We start from the raw sequence: 18,221 nt of genomic DNA on the forward strand, positions 1-18,221 counted from the left end.
TCTACTAATGATGTTGCTTTAGATGTTGGAAATAATGCAGGTATTGATGTTGAAGATGATTTAAGTGTAGGGGAATGCTTACTGGATGCATTACCCCAAGAATCACCAAGAATTGAGGATGTAAGTGTAGGGACTTGTACTATGGAGGCAAGAACCCAAGAATCACTACATAAAGTTGTACATTCACCAGAACCAGAGCATGTACCATTACTTGATGAAAAGGAGGTAACAATCACTACTTCAAGTATCTTTCAACATGACAAGGTGAGTATTTCTTGTGATTTTTCAGAAAATTTAATAGAGGTACTAATTATTGACTTTATTAGATGTGATTCATTTCTTAATATATTTTCTACCCACACTATTACTCTCCTATTTTCTTTTACCCCATATGTGTATGGGAGATGTGTTTCTTTATTGATTGTGTAGGAGAATACAAGCTTCCTGAGTGGATGCTTGAACTGAACCACCTCCGTCTTCTAGAAAGAATTTGCAATGGAAAAATGATGAATAAAAAGAAGTTGATTGCAATCAAGGATACTCCACTACCGACATGGATTCTTCTTTTAAATCTACTTCAACCGCCCGGAATTAAGGGGAGTTTGTTCCTCGCTTTTATTTTTTCTTTATACATTTCTTTAGTTATATACTTCGCGTTTGTACTTTGTTTTTACATTTTGCATTTTGTTTCCATACATTGCACTTTGCATTTTATTTAGTACATAGCATTTTCATTTTGAATAAATTCTCCATGAATTGTTCTAGTAATATTTTTTAGATTGTAAAAGTTTCACAAATTTGATCATCAATTTTAGGTCATTGGACATGATTGGATGCTCTACTTACATGATGTTGGTTAGTTTGGTGGTGGATTACAATTTGACTAATTGAGTTTGATTGCATGAAAATTACCTAGAGAGGACCACTTCAAGCCCACACTTTATTTTCTTATTGTGTGACATGCACTTACAACAATTGAAACTCTAGAACTTGCTTTTTTTCTTTTCAAAGTCACAATATCATATGTATGCTTAGAAATGAAGGATATTTGTCATTCTTGTTCCATCATAATTTTTAATTTCTTTCCCCGCAATTTCTTAAAATATGTTCATCAAGTATTCTAATTCTTGATCACTTTGCTTTGCCTTCATTTCATTGGGAGTTTTGGTTGAATTCTTGATGAGTTGAATTGACTAGATGGACAAAGGATTAAGTGTGGGGGATGCGTATAGTGTTTTTGAATTTTTTGGATTCATTTGTTAATGGTAGGGATTCAAATTTAAGCCAATGATGGAGTTTTGGAAGAATACTGTTGTGAATGAAGCATTTTTAAGATTGTATGTTAAATGTACCCATATCTTGAGTTTTATCATGACAAGAGTGAGCTCCAATTGTTTTGAAGTGTAAGACTTGATACTATGTTGATACATTTAAAATTGTAAGAGACATATGTGGTAAGAAGGTTTTGGAAATGCTAAAATCTTAACTTTCTGTTGGAGTTGTTGTGCTATATTGAATTCTACAGAAATAGACACTACAACTATGGAGTAAATGAAGGCTGCAGTAACATAGAAATGAGGAGTTAGTGTCAAAGTTGTGTTGGAATTCAGGAGCAGCCTTAAAGCCAATGTGAAATTCAAGTTAAGTTCTTTATTGTGCTGAACCAAATGGTATTCTTGCTTCCAAGGCATCTGCAAAATAAGAAAGGAGAAATTCAGAAACTCCATCTAGACACAGAAATGCAGAAACAGTGCATAATTCTGGAGCTGAATTCTGTTTTTCAAGAATGTTTAGTTTTGTGCCAAAGTTTTCTTGATATCTCTGATCTAAAATGGATAGAATTCAAAGTCCTTTTAATTCAATGTCGAATGAACTATTTTCTAAGGTTTCCTTGTTGAAGAATTTTGCTGAAATATCATGGTGGAAGGATTTGAAAAATTAAAGAACAGATTCATGTTATCACTTTACAAAATCTGAAAAATTGTCAGAGATGGGCTATTGTTGATTAAGGATGAATGGAATTAAGAGAATTCAATGAACCCATTCAATTTATGGGATAATTCAAGGTCTGAATTTAACTTTGAAGCTGAATCTGGGAACATATTCTAATCTATTAAAACTGAACCTTGACATTAGAAGAGTTATTAAATTATGAATTTTTACTCTTGTGACAAATGCAACTTCCTTTCAAACTGAAGCTCTAAAATTGTAAGCTTGCATTGGATTCTAAATTCCAGAAAATGCGGTGCTTTAAGCAATTCATTATGTGATGCTGAATGATAGTTTATCAAAATGATGAAGTCTGAAACTGTGAGCTTAAGTACCAGAATTAATGATAGCTGGATATTTAAGTAATTTAAACTATGAGCTTATGTACCATAATTCAGTTCTAAAATTGGAATCAGAGAAGGTAGATAGAAATGTCGAACTGCAGCTTGAGATAGAGTATCAAATCATTAAATCTAAATCAAGAGGACTGGCTGGAAATCAATGATGTGGAGTCATGTAATTGGAATCTAATTATTATGGAGAAAATTTTGAAATTCGAATATTGAAATACAATTCAATTTATGAAGCAGTCAGATTGAGGCATTAGTTCTGAAGATATGATGATGAATTCAACTACTTGATACCATGTGATCATGTCTGAACGTTGAATCAACGGACGCTGGGCACGTGGCGCTCCCCGGTTACTGACGTGGATCTTCAACTGGTTGCACGAACCTCCGGCGAACCTGCACAGAAGTCGGGCCGGGAAGGGGTTCCCGGCGACGACCCTCCGACGCTCAAGTCAGGCAAGCAAGTAGTGTAAAAAGTGGCTCCCAAAGTCTTTCTTTGCGTACCTCCGGCGAAGTATGCGGCTCTTTATATAGAGCGGTGAAAGAGCTCCTGCATGTCCACCGAGGCGCATGCGTGTCCGCAGCCCATACCTCGGTATGTGTCTGTCAGAAAGCTTACCTGACGCCATACTGCTACAGTCCAAGCATGTCCTTGATGGGACAACAGAACACCTCGTTGTCAGACTCGGAGCATGGCCTAGCCATAGGACTTGACAGTTGTCGGAAGATATTCTTGTCCTTCTCTACCCACCACAAGTCGGGACGTCCGTCCGCCCGGCTGGACGGGGAGTTTACGCGCCGGCCGGACGACCCTCAGCTCACGTGCCGGCAGGACGGCACTCCCCTCACGTCCGGACTACCATTTACATTGATATGTTGGGGAGAATTTCGGTAGGGTGCTATGTAAGGACTGTTAACAGTATGTCACCTTCTCTTAGGCCTTCCGCTCGGCTCCTTGCTACTGTTCCACTGAGCGTCGGAACCCCGACTCACGCCGGGGCGCCTTTTACCGTTAGATATTCCTCGGTTGGCCGGCCGGGAGGTCCCGGCCGGCCCATCCTTCTCCGGTCGGCCACCTAGCCCTCTGACTTCCGCGGGGCATTGACCCCTCAAAATAGGGGTCCCCTGTTCTAACCGTCGGATCACCATGATTTCTGCTACTGTTTAATACTGAAGTTTCAATTTTCAGAATCAGAAATAACTGTCTAAGTCCATATGTCAATTATGCTAGCACAACATGAAATTAGTCTCCTATTATTACATTGATGAACGAGACATTTCTATGATTCCAGCTCTTCATAAATAAGCTAGAATTTCCTTGGACTTTCAATTCTGAATTCTGAAATTGGATTGATGGAATAGGGGCTGCAACTTTCTTATTTGTGTGTGCTAGTTTTTGTATGAAGATCCTGCTACTATTCTCCTTCCTTTGCCTTTTTAATTGTTCCCATGCTATTGAAGAGCTAGAGCCAATCTGAAGCAAGAACGGCTGCAACTTCTTTAATTACAGTAAAAATTACTTCAGAAATTGAAGTATGAACTTGGTCTATTGTGTGCCAAACTAATCTGCAGGTTTCTTTCAGAAAATAGATTCAAATAAAGTTCTTGTTAGTCCATGACGCTATTGGATGACACTTTCCTTCCACAATTGTTATGATCAAGAACTTATAACTTCTTTAATTTAATTCTTGAAACTATGCTAGCCATGGATAGAGGAGTTTAGTCTTGAGCAGACCTCAAAGCACTAAAGTATGGAAGGAAAACCAGAAGTAATGAATTATGGAGATTGATTTCTAAAACTTAATACAGCAGCTAATGAATTTAGAAATTGTTTTGTACCAACTGTTGAAATTGTCCTGATTAGTATTGTTTTGATATAAATTATGGGTGGGAAACTGTAAATCTTTGAGTTCATAACTTTTCTGAGTTGTTGAATTCTGAATTGAGTATCTGAATTCAGAATTTGATAGGAGATCAAGACCTATAAAATTTCCTGTGAGTCAAGATCTATCAAACTCAAGAATCTTAACTCTGACATTGAAACTATTGAAACTGATTTCTGAAATGCAAAAATCAGGTGTTATTTTGCTTGGTATAAAATTCAGAATTTCTGGAACTCATTTGAAACAAGTGCTTTTGATTCATATGTGCCAATTTGGAAATTTCTACAAGCTAGTGTAAGGTTTATCTTAATTTGAAGCAGGATGTTTGAGCTGGTATAAGGGCATATAAGTGTGAGGCTGATTGCTGAAATTGAAATCTAGGAAACTGATACTCTGAAATTGTTTTGCTAAGATACATTATGTGGCTAGGGAATGTTCTTAATTCTGATAACTATTGTATTATTTTTGCTTACCCTGTTAGTGTAGTCTTACCAGAGAAGACTAATTGTCTGGTCAGAGGAAATGCAGAAATTGTGTAAATCTGTAAAAGCTTAGAGCTGGCCAGTATACTTGAAATGTATTCCTTTTTACATGAATATTAAGTGTTAATGAAATTGAATGGGATAAGTGAGATCAAATTGGAGAGGCAATGTCATGAATTTTGAGTTAGAAGTAAATGCAGAAATGCATAAATGATGAGGTTGCAACTCATTTATAACAAAGTTCAATTATGAAAACTAAGTGTCAAACTTATCCATTTCTGCAAATTCTAGAATTCTGGGAATTGATTTATGATATTGAAGCAGTGAGAGCAGATTACTAGCATTGTTTTGAATTCTGGGAAATTCCAGGAGGTTCATGTTCTCTAATGAAACCTACAACAAGGATCCAACTTGTAAGCTATTTCAGAAGTGAATGAAACGTAAATGCTTATACATTGAATTCACAAGTCAATGTGGTCAAAAGAAAAAAAAATAGTGGAAAGGATGAAGAAAGACAAAGGAAGTAATCTTGTACCTAGTCTTATTGTTGCTCTTTACCAGAAAAACCACAGAAAAATAGAGAGAAAGGAAACCTGCAACAGAAAAGAAAAATTAACAGTGGTTATAAATGTATCAAGTTTTTGTAATGCAAGAATTGTTGAATTGTTCGAGACGACCAATGTTTTAAGTGTGAGGGAGGGGATTCTTCTTCAAGTTGATGAAATTGTTTTAGCTTCCAAATGTTGAAATTTAAGTGGAAAAATAGTGAAAAAAATTGGTAAATCAAGAGAGTATCAATTGTGGAGATAGAGTATCAAAATTTTTAGATGACCATCAAATTGAAGGAGAGGTTGCCTTGATATTTTGAATTGGTAATGACAAATGGTATTCATCTCTTTTCACATCAAAATGATCAACTCATCAAGTATATTCCTCCAATACTCTCATCTTCTTAATTTTGCATTGAATTCTTTTCTTTTGCCTATTTCATTCACTTTAATTGTTCTTCTTGATTCCATTTCAATTCTTGTTGATAAAATCTTTTTGATTCATATATGCTATGTTTATAGTGGTGGAGAATCAGAAAATAAGCAAGCATATGGTAGTGAAATGCTATGAGTTGCATTGAGTGAGCTCCACTTGCACATGTTTGAGTGTGAGAGTTAGAATAGGTAAACACCTTGTTTGACGATGTGAAACTATGATAAACATGTATATCAAACGAGGAAGAGGAAGACAAAAAAAGACTTAGTTAGTAACAATAAAACAAGATAAAATTTATTTAAATATAGATGATAATATAATAAGAGATAAAGCTCAATGACATAAAATGATTCATACAGCCGACCCTACCTATTGGGGAAAGATTTTGTTGTTGTTGTATTCATCAATATTCTTCATTATTTCTTTATAATTATTTTTTATATTAATAAATAATTCTATTCATAAATTATTTATGAATATTATTCAGGAATCGAGTTTATATATTTTCACAATTAAATAAATATAAACGTGTGATAAAATGTAACATTAATCATCTTAAGAAATCTAGTATTGTGTATCTTACTGTAAAATAAAGCCAAGTAAATAATGAAGTTTCGCCCCATGAATAAATATCCTATAAAATTAAATAAATATAAATTATGATAAAAAGATGAATATGTTCAATCTATTCTAAGGTCAAATGATAAATCATGGACGACTACTAGTCTAATTAAATAAATATATATGAATAAATACATGATAGATGAATTACTTATAATATTAAATTTAGTCGGCACAAATTCAGTTGTCGGGTAATACTGAGTTCGCGCCACGCCAGTGAGATGTACATATTAATTAAATTTTCTATTAATATTTGATTAATATAAATGAATATGTTTGAATATTAAATTTTGTAATTATTAAAATATATAATTAAATATTTAAATTAGTTAAAAATTATGAAAGTAATTATTGAATAATTGTTCTAAAAAATAAAATGTAAAATTTCTAAAAAAAAGATAAAATTATAAATTATTTAAAGTTGAAAGATTTTTTTTTAAAAAAATTATGTTATAATATGTTTAAAAAATTTAATCTTGACAATGTTGTTGGAATATTTTAAATTATATTTTTGAAAAATTTATAACTAACTTCTAACATGAATTTAAAAAATTTATTTTAATTATTTTAAACATTTTTTTATATTTTATATTTTATATTTTATTTTTAAACTTATAAAAAATTAAAACTATTCTTTAGATTTAAAATTAATTTTAACATAAATATAATGTAGGGCAGTACTTACGGTGCTCGCCTTGTAATTATTATGTGTATTTTATTTATTTTTTTAAAATTTTCTTTACCTAAAAAAATTCAAATCATCATTAACAAAAAAATTATTATTAACGACTGAATATTCTGTTGGTATTCCATCGGTATATGCTATTACGGACGTCTTACCGATGTAATACATGCTATCGGGAGTAATTTGGTCGACAATTCAATTTACCGACGGAAATACTATTCCGTAGGTATATCCCGACGGAATTATATTTTCCGTCGGTAACTTACCGACTGAATATTTTACCCTTCGGTAAAAAAAAATAAACGACAGGTAACGACAATGCCCGACTGAATATGTTCCGTTGGGCAATATACCGACGGAATCCTTAATTCCGTCGGGAAATCCCGACGGAACCTATATTCCGTCGGTATATTACTGACGGAACCCTATAATCCGTCGGGAATTATCGACGGAATTAAGGATTCCGTCGGTAAATTCCGACGGAATTAAGGATTCCGTCGGTAATATATCGCAAATTTTACTGTGCTGGCGATATTTTACCGATGGAATTGTGATTTCCATCGGTATAAACTGGAAAAAAAAATTTGGTATCCTGCTCTTGTTTTGCTCATTTCCCATATACAATTTTAATATGAATACAATCCATCACAAGGGATGACATCACAAACACAATTCATACATATAACAATCCACACAATATAAATCACAACATACAACAACAAGATCACAATATAAATCAATCTACAATCTCCAAAATACAACATACAATAAATACATAAACATAAGTGAATGACAAATATAAAATCTCCAAAATATAATAAATTCCAAGTATCAAGTGCTCACAATCATAAGTATCTAAAAGTATATAAGTGAACGACAAATACAAAATATCCAAAATACATACCATGATACATCACCTATACATATATCCAAATATAATTATGTAAAAGTCAAATGCAAGAGATTATGATTAGAATGAATCGATGCAAATGTAATATGACTCAAACATTGTAATATATAACTAATTTTACTTGTAAAAAAAATACCTGTATTATATTTTGGATAACCAATAATAGTGGTGATGGTGAATGTATCAGTATGAACTCTTGAAAAATGTAAAACACTTTAAGATAAGCATCTAATAATATCCCAATAGAATAAATATATTTGACTTAATTAAATTCTAAGAAATTCTAAAAAAATCAAGTTATAGTTGAATATACCTAAAAAAAAATCTAATCATCAGTGGGGTTTGATGGATCTGGGGTCTCCTCTGACTAGTGTTGTTGTGACTAGGACTGCTGAGATGGGTCCCATCTAGCAATGATTGCTTGCATCTGGGCCAATGCCTGCTCTTGAGCAGCCCACTTCTTCTCCCACCTCTGATTCATGGTAGTCATCTGAGTCTTCAATTCTTGGGTGTCTTTTCTTAATAACTCCACCTCAGAAGAAGAAGAAGAAGAGGAACTCGCACGACCCCTAGGAGTCCTCAAGCGATCAAATACCACCTTGGCTTGGGAGCCAAGGCCATAGAGGGAAGAGTTCTTTGTCCTTCCACCCACAACATCATAATAAATTTCATTTATTATCTGGGTGGATAGATCCTGTGACTCCCCTCCCTCTACTGGTGGCTGAGATGTCTGAGCAACCCTGCTTGTCATTTCCTCCTGTGTAGAAAAAATATACAATTTATATCTTATACACAATTATTAAAGCTAATTTATTATTATTAAAGATTAAATATAAATTGCAAGTTAATAATTCAAACCCCAATGTTCTTTGATTGAGCATCAACATATGTGCCATTCTTTCTCTGGTGAGTCTTGAGAAAGACCTCCAGACAAGTGGGTTGTCTTTCTAAAGAACGCTCCTGCATGCACAAATAAGTTTGGCTAAAATTATACAAGTTTATTAATAAATAAAAAATTAAATTATATAACTTTAAATTAAAATCACCAGATCCATAGCGTGCTCAACAATGGATCAAGATCATGATGTATGCTAAGCAGATCCGGTACTCGGGCCACCTAGCTTTGTATTCCTATTCGCTCGAGCTTTTAGAGCCTTTATCTGCCATCTGTCTGCAGACCAAGTGGTCGTCCATGCACTCCAGATCTCGTCGGATACATAAGCTGGTCGTGTGCCATCCTTTCTCACATAGTATAATAGGTCTTTGTACAACTTGGCACAATAAATATTCCAAGTTGCTGCAAATTCTATCAAGTGCCCATCCTCCCACATATATTTTTTCTACAATTAAAAATTAAAATTTTAGTATATTAAAGGATAAATATAATGTATATATTAAATTTACTTACCACAAATTCTTGATAATAAAAATCCTTAGTTGCAGCATCTGCATGTCTCCATGTAGTCCCAGATATGCAGACTCTTTCCATAAATTTCCGTGTGATATATGTCAATACTCGATGGCCGTCGGGAGTAAATATGCATATAAACAATATTAAGACATAAGATATATGTTAAAAATAAAGAACTTGAATTACTAATAATAAAAAAAATACTTACGACTCTCCAACAACCCTAAGGATAGTGGATCCACGGAGTGGTGCTAGAAGATCTGCCATGATACCAGATATCTACAAAAAAATATTACAGCACATCATAATAAGTATTTAATAACATGATAAATAAGCAACAAAACATGATTGAAGCATAATTTACTAGATGAATAATAATGCTAAAATTTAATCAATGCTAGCCTCTGGACGCATTTCTACTCAACATTAACAGTTTGTAAGTCGTCATCGCTAGACTCTATTAGTTCAGCAAAATCCTCACTGCTGGATTTCTCTCCATCATCTATCTCCTCGTCAGTGGCATTACCATCTACAAGTAATTGTGATGTAGATTGGAGTTGTGAATCAACTGAATGTCTCTCTACTTCGTCATTCTGAAATGCATCATGGTTTTGAGCAGTAATTGTGTTCGACATTTCTATGGTCGAACGAGGCTTCAATCGACAAACAGACAACCATTCACTGGCTCTTCTTCTCTTCATAGGATATTCAAGATAAAAAACTTGACCCGCTTGTATTGCAAAAATGAAAGGTTCAAATTTATTGAACCTTTTATTTGAATTAACCTTAACTAAATTATAATTTGGATGTATTCTGATACCTGTTCTTGGGGTCGGATCATACCATGAACATTTGAACAACACACACCTTTTTATCGGTAATACATTATATTCAACATCTATAATTTCCTCAAGTCTACCATAGTAATCAAACTCAGTGTTATTGGTGTTGATAGATCTTTAACGTAAACACCAGAATTAAAAGTTAATCTCTGCGAACCTCATTGTGTTACATGGAATTTGAAACCATTAACATAGTAACCCGAGTAGACCATTATTTGGCGAAGGGTCCAGATGCAAGATTCAATATTCGATCATCTTGTACATTAGATATTCTGGGGTCTTTCACCTATCAAAATAGTTATGAGAAAAATTAGGACCGAACTTAATTTAATAAAGAATTATGAAAATTTCTCTAACTCACATATATTTGAAACCATAATGCAAATTCGGTCTCTAACTTTTCAGCAACCTCACTTGCAGTCATTGATGGATTTTGAAGATATAATTGTTGTTCATACAAGCTTTGAAAGAAGGTAATTATTAGAAAAATTAGGATATCAAGCAAATAAGTACAACGAAATAAAAGCTTGATTAGAGAAGTTAACTTACTTTATGTATAGTTTGACCTCATCACAGTTTAAGAGTATGTATGTTCTTGCAGCATGATATTCTTATTGAGTTAACCATCTAGAAACAGATGCACCCATTGGTTTACCAGAAAATTTAAAAATAGAAAGCATCGATGAGTCTATATTTTGAGTATCATCGGAATTTCTAGGACATTTGCAATGTCTGGTTTTAACATTATCAGCAAAATAATAAGAGCAGAAAGAAGATGCTTCCTCAACCAGAGAAGTATTACATATTGACCCTTCAACTCTTGCTTTATTACGAATATTATTTTTTAATTTTCTCAAAAACCTTTCAAATGGATACATCCATCTGTACTGCACAGGACCAGCTATTCGTGCCTCATATGGTAAATGTACCAGTAGATGTTCCATTGAATCAAAAAAATTAGGTGGAAATATGCTCCAACTTACAAAATATGAGAGGAATGTCAGTCTTTAGTTGAATCATATTGACCGTCATAATACGTCTCACTGTCAAATCTCTGAAAAAAAAAGACTCAACTCCGTAAGTGTTTGCCAAACATTATTGGGAAGTAAATCATAAAAAACTATTGGACATGAACACATGGCAGTTATGACTCTTCATTCCAAACATTTTTAATTTGTTCATGTCAATGCGTAGAGCCATATTCGAAGCATATCCATCTGGAAATTTGATGTCTTTTAACCAACTACATAAAGCTTGTTTACCATCTTTGTCCAATGTATAACAAGCTTTTGGAAATTTATTGGTTGTTTCATTCTGATGCAACTCTGGTCTGTTGACTAGTTCTTTTAATTTCTCACGTGATTTTGCAGTGTCCTTAGTTCTTCCAGGTACATTCATCACAGTGTTGAAGATATTATCAAAGAAATTTTTCTTAACATGCATCACATCTATACTGTGTCGAATGAATAGATACTTCCAATAAGGTAGCTCCCAGAATATGCTCCTTTTCTTCCAACCACACTTGCACATCCTAACAAGATATTTATTTATCTCATCAGAATTAGGCTGAGATACTAGGAGAAATCCATAACTATCTATTTGTTCAATGATTTCTTCACCTGAAGCATAGACTACTGGGGGAGGTTTTCTGACTACAACATTCTTTAGGAAAATTTTTCTTATTTCGCCTAAAAGGGTGATCCAGTGGTAGAAATTTACGATGATTATCAAACCAAGATACCTTCCCACTACAAGGTAATGAAAATGCATCGGACTCTGTCATGCAATGTGGGCATGCTAATTTACTAGCCGTGCTCCATCCCGACAACATTGAGTATGCTGGAAAATCACTGATCGTCCATAATAAGGCAGCATGCAATACAAAATTAGTTTTACTTGAATATCATAAGTCATCGACCCTACATTCTATAATTCATTCAGCTCGGCAATTAGATGTTGCAAGAAAACATCTATCTTATCTTTTGGATTGGTTGGACCAGGAATAAGCACCGTAAGGAACATAAATTCATCTTTCATGTACATCCATGGTGGTAAGTTGTACGATGTTAATATAACTGGCCAAGATGAATATTGTTGTCTCGACTGGCCAAATGATTGAAATCCATCTGCAGAAAGTCCCAATCTCACATTACATGGTTCCATTGCAAAAGAGGGAAACACAGTATCAAGATGTTTCCATGCAAGAGAATCACAAGGATGACACATTATACTTCCTTCGTGCTCATGCTCATGATGCCATAACATGTGGCCAGCTGTAGCTATAGATGCATACAAGCATTGAAGTCTAGTAGTTAATGGAAAATAATACATCACTTTCCAAGCAATATTTTTTCCTTTTCTTCCCTGGTATGCGAGTATGATGCTTAAAACAAGGGTGAGTACAGATTTTACATTCATTCAAATCACTGTCTTCATTCCAAAATATCATGCAGTTGTTTATACAACAATCAATCTTCTCTATAGGAAAACCTAAACCTCTGATCAATTTCTTTGTTTCATAGAAGCTATCAGTCATTATGTTATCAGCAGGGAGCAACTCTGACATCAATTGACAAATGCCATCGTAACATCTTTCTGAGAAATGATGTTCTACTTTCATATTCAATAACCTTGCAGTAGCTGATAGTTGAGAATGACCATAAGGAATGCCTTCCCACACTTCTCTTTCACTAGCCTTTAACATTTCATATAGTTGCTGATATTCAGGGGTTGGTATTTCATCTATATTCGAATAATCAACTGCATTCATTGCATCTTGAACCATTGATTGCATTGAAATATCAATATTATTTGATGCTTCAGGAGTGGTAACAGTAGTCCCAGAAGACGTACCACCAGAAGACCCAATTGATTCATATAAATAAGACTCTCCGTGACAGTACCAATTGTAGTAATTTGGCACAAAACCATTTTCTACATATGTGCATTTTTAAGTATCTTCATCATGAAATGCTCTATTTTGACATTTTTTATGATTGTAGGGACATCATAACTCAGCACCATTCATACATTCTGGATGACTTTTAGCAAAGTTCACAAACTGTTCAACTTCAGCAATAAAATCATCTCTGATAAAACCACTGTCTAATCTATTGTACATCCAAGCTTTGTTCATATACATTGTTATACCCTAAAAAGAATATAATTTGAAACATTATTAAATTTGTATCACTTGAAATAAGTTTAAATAAGGAATTATGTGCACAATTTCATCTCACGATCATCGTACCATATTACCAAAAATCTCCTCTATACTAAGGCAAATAAATGAAACTAATATACACATGTTGTTCCTTAGAGCATTATCAAATGAAATAACCATACATATATGAAAGTAAAACACATCTAATATGAAATTATGATTTTTTTTTTTCAAGTGCCATAAAATAATAAAACTAATTTCAATCAAAAGGGCATTTGAATAGTACGAAGTGCCAAAATAAGGATGCATATCATGCATATATAAGTAGTATTAGCAACTCCAATGGTGCAATAATGGTATAATTTTTTTTAAAAAAAAACAAAAAATATGTAACTTAAAGAGTAATTTGAGTAATGAAATATATATATATACTTATCTGTTAAATTAACCAATGTATATATGGCTAATTAATTAATTAATTGAGAAAACTATATATAAACAATTGATGAGTATAAGATAGGTAAACATCTAAGGAAGTAGAGAGAGAGAGAGATCACGGGGCAGCAAAGAAAAGAAAAGAAAAGAGAGAATTGCAAAATGCCTCTACTTCAACATTAACAATATTAATTGATTCATGCATTATGCAGTTTGTAATTAAACACAGACACATAGATGTATATCACAATGAAAGAAAGTGATTAAAATCTCATAGTTTGATCGAAGAAGGCATTTCTATGAGCAAATCGAAGAGGCAGTGAGCATGCATGCACCATCCACATCAAGCAAAAGCAATGAAACCAAAAGGAAAAGAGTAAACAGGAAAAAAAAAAAGGATCGTTAGCAATTGATTTCAACGCAGCAGTTGAATCAAACCCTAATTAATTAACATGATCACGCAAAAATTAAGATACTGTACAAACCAGAAGAATTATCAGTGTCTGTTAAATTTAAAACTAAGTAGAGAACAAATCCACCATTATGCATGCAGTTGTCCACAGAAGCTAATTAACAAGCATAATTAGAAAACTGAACTGATGATTCATAATATACATAGAGCTGACCTCGATGCATATCTCGATCGTTAAGTAGAAGTAGTTTATTATTGACTAATCAGTTGAGGATTGAGAGAGGTAAGACCACCGTCGATGCAGAGCTTTCGCCGCGCCCGCGAGCAGGCCATGGCGGCCGTTGGCCGTGAGCAGGCCGTGGCCGTCGGCCGTATGAAAACGAAAAGAGAGAGAGGAGAGGAGCATACCTGAGTCGCTAGTTGCGGATCGCAGTGAACGGGAGGAGAGGGCACGAGTTTACCGGAGAGATCGCCGCTGGAAAATTGCCGATAGAGAGAGGAAAAAGTGGATCGCGCGAAGAGAAAGCTCCGATCGGTGCCCTAATTCTAAAGTGAATTACCGACGGAATTAGGTTTTCGTCGGATACCGACAGATCCTTAATTTCGTCGGTTAATAATTCCGTCGATGACTACCTCCGATTAACGGGAGCAAATTTTAACGGGTTTAAAATCTAACGGGTGGGAGAATCCAACCGAGGGAAACCTACTTCCGTCAATGTTGCTCAACGGGAACTTAATTCCGTCGGTAATGTATGCCGCCCGCTAACCCATGATCTTCGCGGATTCCCGACTGAATGCAATTCTATCGGAAATCGCCGACCAATTATTTAAATCGGTCGGTAAACATCGATGGAATACTAGGTCCGCCGGTAAGTACCGACAGAATTGTTGGATATTGGGGCCTTAAATGGACCAAATTAGAGGAAGGAAGCCATCAATTGTTGAAAGTCATAATTGACTTCAAAATTGAAATCTACGATTCGCGTAGATAGATTTAGACTATTAATTTGCTCAAAACCGATTAAGGGTGAATGAGAAATTAATGTTTAAAGTCAACCCAAAATAACATTTGTTATTCATTAATAAAGTGCATAGGAGAATAGTCCCACATCGGAAATTCTCGATGTGTATTCTCTACTTATTAATGAAGATGTGTTAATGGAGTTAACACAAAAAATAAAAGGACAGGTGACCCCTTAGCCCAGGGCGAGCAGGTGCTCGCACTTGTGAGCCCGCCACCCGCCACGTGCGCATGTGCGCAATGGGCGCAATGGGCGCTTTGTAGGCGCACTTTGCACTTCGCACGTACGCATCGTCGCGAGGAGCATTGAGGAGATGGATCGCTTGTGATGCGATCTAGAGCGTTGGATCGCAAAGAGTAACGATCTGACGGCCTGGAATGAGACTTGATCTGAAGCATCGAATCAATGGATCCAGATCCGATGGCTGATGACAATAGGCGGGATCTGAGGGTCACAACTCCTCAGATCTGATGGATGAGATTGAAGTGGGCTTGGTGAAGGGTTACAATCCTTCAGAATAGATGATCTAGATCGATCCAGCCCAAGGAACACATCCACTCACCCAAAGGACACTCAACCTCTTCGTTCAGTATAAATAGAACCCTCCAGATGATGGAATACTCACTCAATCTTCTTTTCTCTTCCTCAAGCATTCATCTCATCTTGTGCATTCAAGAGTCCAAGAAGTCTACTAAAAGGTTCGCTGGTCTCGGAAGTCGGAGTGCTACGATTCCGAGACGTTCGTCGTCGTTGTATCTTGGGAACGAATTGCAACAATCCGTTAAGCACCGTAGCGGAGCAATATCGTTTACGGAGATAGTGTCGAACACTAGCCTCGACGATTAGTTTGCATACTCCAGAAGCTACCCGGAGACAACAAGAATTAGTGTTCCATCGGCAATGACCGACAGAATTGAATTCAGTCGGCATTCTCCGACGGAATAAAAATTCAGTCAATACTCCCGTCGTTAATTACAGGTATTTTTGTAGTGCATGGATCCTAAAACTAAATTATAAATCCTAAACCTAAATTCTAAAAAATAAAAAATAAAAAAAATATGACACTCTTGACGTGAGCATCATAAAATAAGTATTATAATATTATATACCCCAAGGTATAATTAAATTAGTTATCGTACGACGGATTTATAGAATTTATCAAGGGCAAATCTTAATAAAAATAGAGAAATTATCCTCTGATATGATCACTAATTTTGACTTTTTTATTTACTCCCTTTTAATTATGTGAGACAGTCTTGGGAGCTGTTAAGGTGACATATTTCACCTTTATTTTAGAAATATTACACAACATATCTCATGTCGCACACTCCGTTCACAAATAATTTTTTTTTCTATTTGAAATTTTGTTATACTTAATACAATAATCTAACCCCTAAATACTTAAAATAAATTTTATTAGTATAATTGAGAGTTTTAAAAAAATATAAAAAATAGAAAACATGACAGCCAAATCCTTTCCATAATAACATAATATTATCCATTTTAGGTCTAAGCCCTCGTACCAATGGAAATATCTTACATCCTTTTGAACCCATGATCTTTTTCAAATATTTCCAATGTGGGACTTGATTGTATTCCAATAATTCTTTTCTCAAACGAAGGACCATCATTACTTTCAAGGTCTAGACCTCTTCGCGAGTATCCAGTCACTGTTAACATATTCTGGGTCTCCCTGCGAGCATCATCCTGACCTGCTTCGGGCTTCCCTGTAAGCATCTGGATCTGTTCACTCTTGACCTGCTTCGGACCTCCCTACAAGCATCTAATCACCCTGACCTGCTCTGGTCTCCCCGTAATTTCGTTCAAGGCCACCTTATATGATATCTGGTCTGAACCATGAATCTGATACCATTTGTTGCGTTCAAAGGATATTAATTATGACTTCATCATTTTTACTGGTTAGTGTACCCATTGTATTTGCTTCTTCTGACAATTAGTTAAGTAATAAAATATCATATTTTCTTGTACATCATTATGGATTTGATTATTCTTTATGATAGTTATTCTTAATTCTCTCATATCTTAAACCGAAACTTATTTTTTATTTTTCTGATCCAAATATGGAAATCTTTCAATTTTTAAGTTTTAAGAAATTCGGATTATGAGGCCCATCAAGATTCAATCTGAGTTCCAAAGACAATTTCAAGAATGACGGGATGCTCGTGGGAAAACTTGAAACAGGTCAGTGTGATCGGATACTTGTGGGTAAAGCCTGGAGTGGGTCAGGGTGATCAAATATTCGTGGGGAGGCCTAGAGCAGTTCAGGGTGACTGGATGCTCACGGGGAGACCCAAAGAAGGTTAAGAGTGATCGAATCCAGATGCTTGCAGGGAGACTCGGAATAGGTTAGGACGACCATATGTTCGCGGGAGATCTAGAACAGGTAAGGAATGAATGAATGCTCACGAGGAGGCCTAGACAATGAAAGTAACGATGATCCTTCGTTTGAAGGGAGGATCGTTGACATTTAATTAAAGTCCCACATTGGAAAGATTTGGAAAAAGATTATGGGTTTAAAGGATGTATGATATTTTCATGTATGAATCATTTTGAAGAGAACCCAATAGCAAAGACATGAGAGCTTATATCTAAAGTAAACAATATTATGTAAGTATAGAGATATGCATATATCTTTTGGTATAGTGTAACATTCCTTATATATTAATAGCAATATATTAAGTGCGTTTGGTTTGCACATTTCTAAAAAAAAAAGTACATTTTCTATAAAATAGAAAATAACTTTTAGATATTCTCTATTTTTCAATAAATACTATTTATTTTTTTAGAAAATAAATATAAAAAAAATCAAATACTATTTTTCAAAAATATAAAAAAATAGATATAAAAAATATAAATCAAATACTATTTTTCAAAAATATAAAAAAATAGATATAAAAAATATAAATCAAATACTATTTTTCAAAAATACACATTTTTCAAAAAATAAAAATAAAAACCCCCTAAACCAAATGCAACATATATTTTAACTATATAAGTTATATATATTTTAA

Source organism: Zingiber officinale, chromosome 9B (genome assembly GCF_018446385.1).
Source record: "Zingiber officinale cultivar Zhangliang chromosome 9B, Zo_v1.1, whole genome shotgun sequence".
Lineage (NCBI taxonomy): Eukaryota > Viridiplantae > Streptophyta > Magnoliopsida > Zingiberales > Zingiberaceae > Zingiber > Zingiber officinale.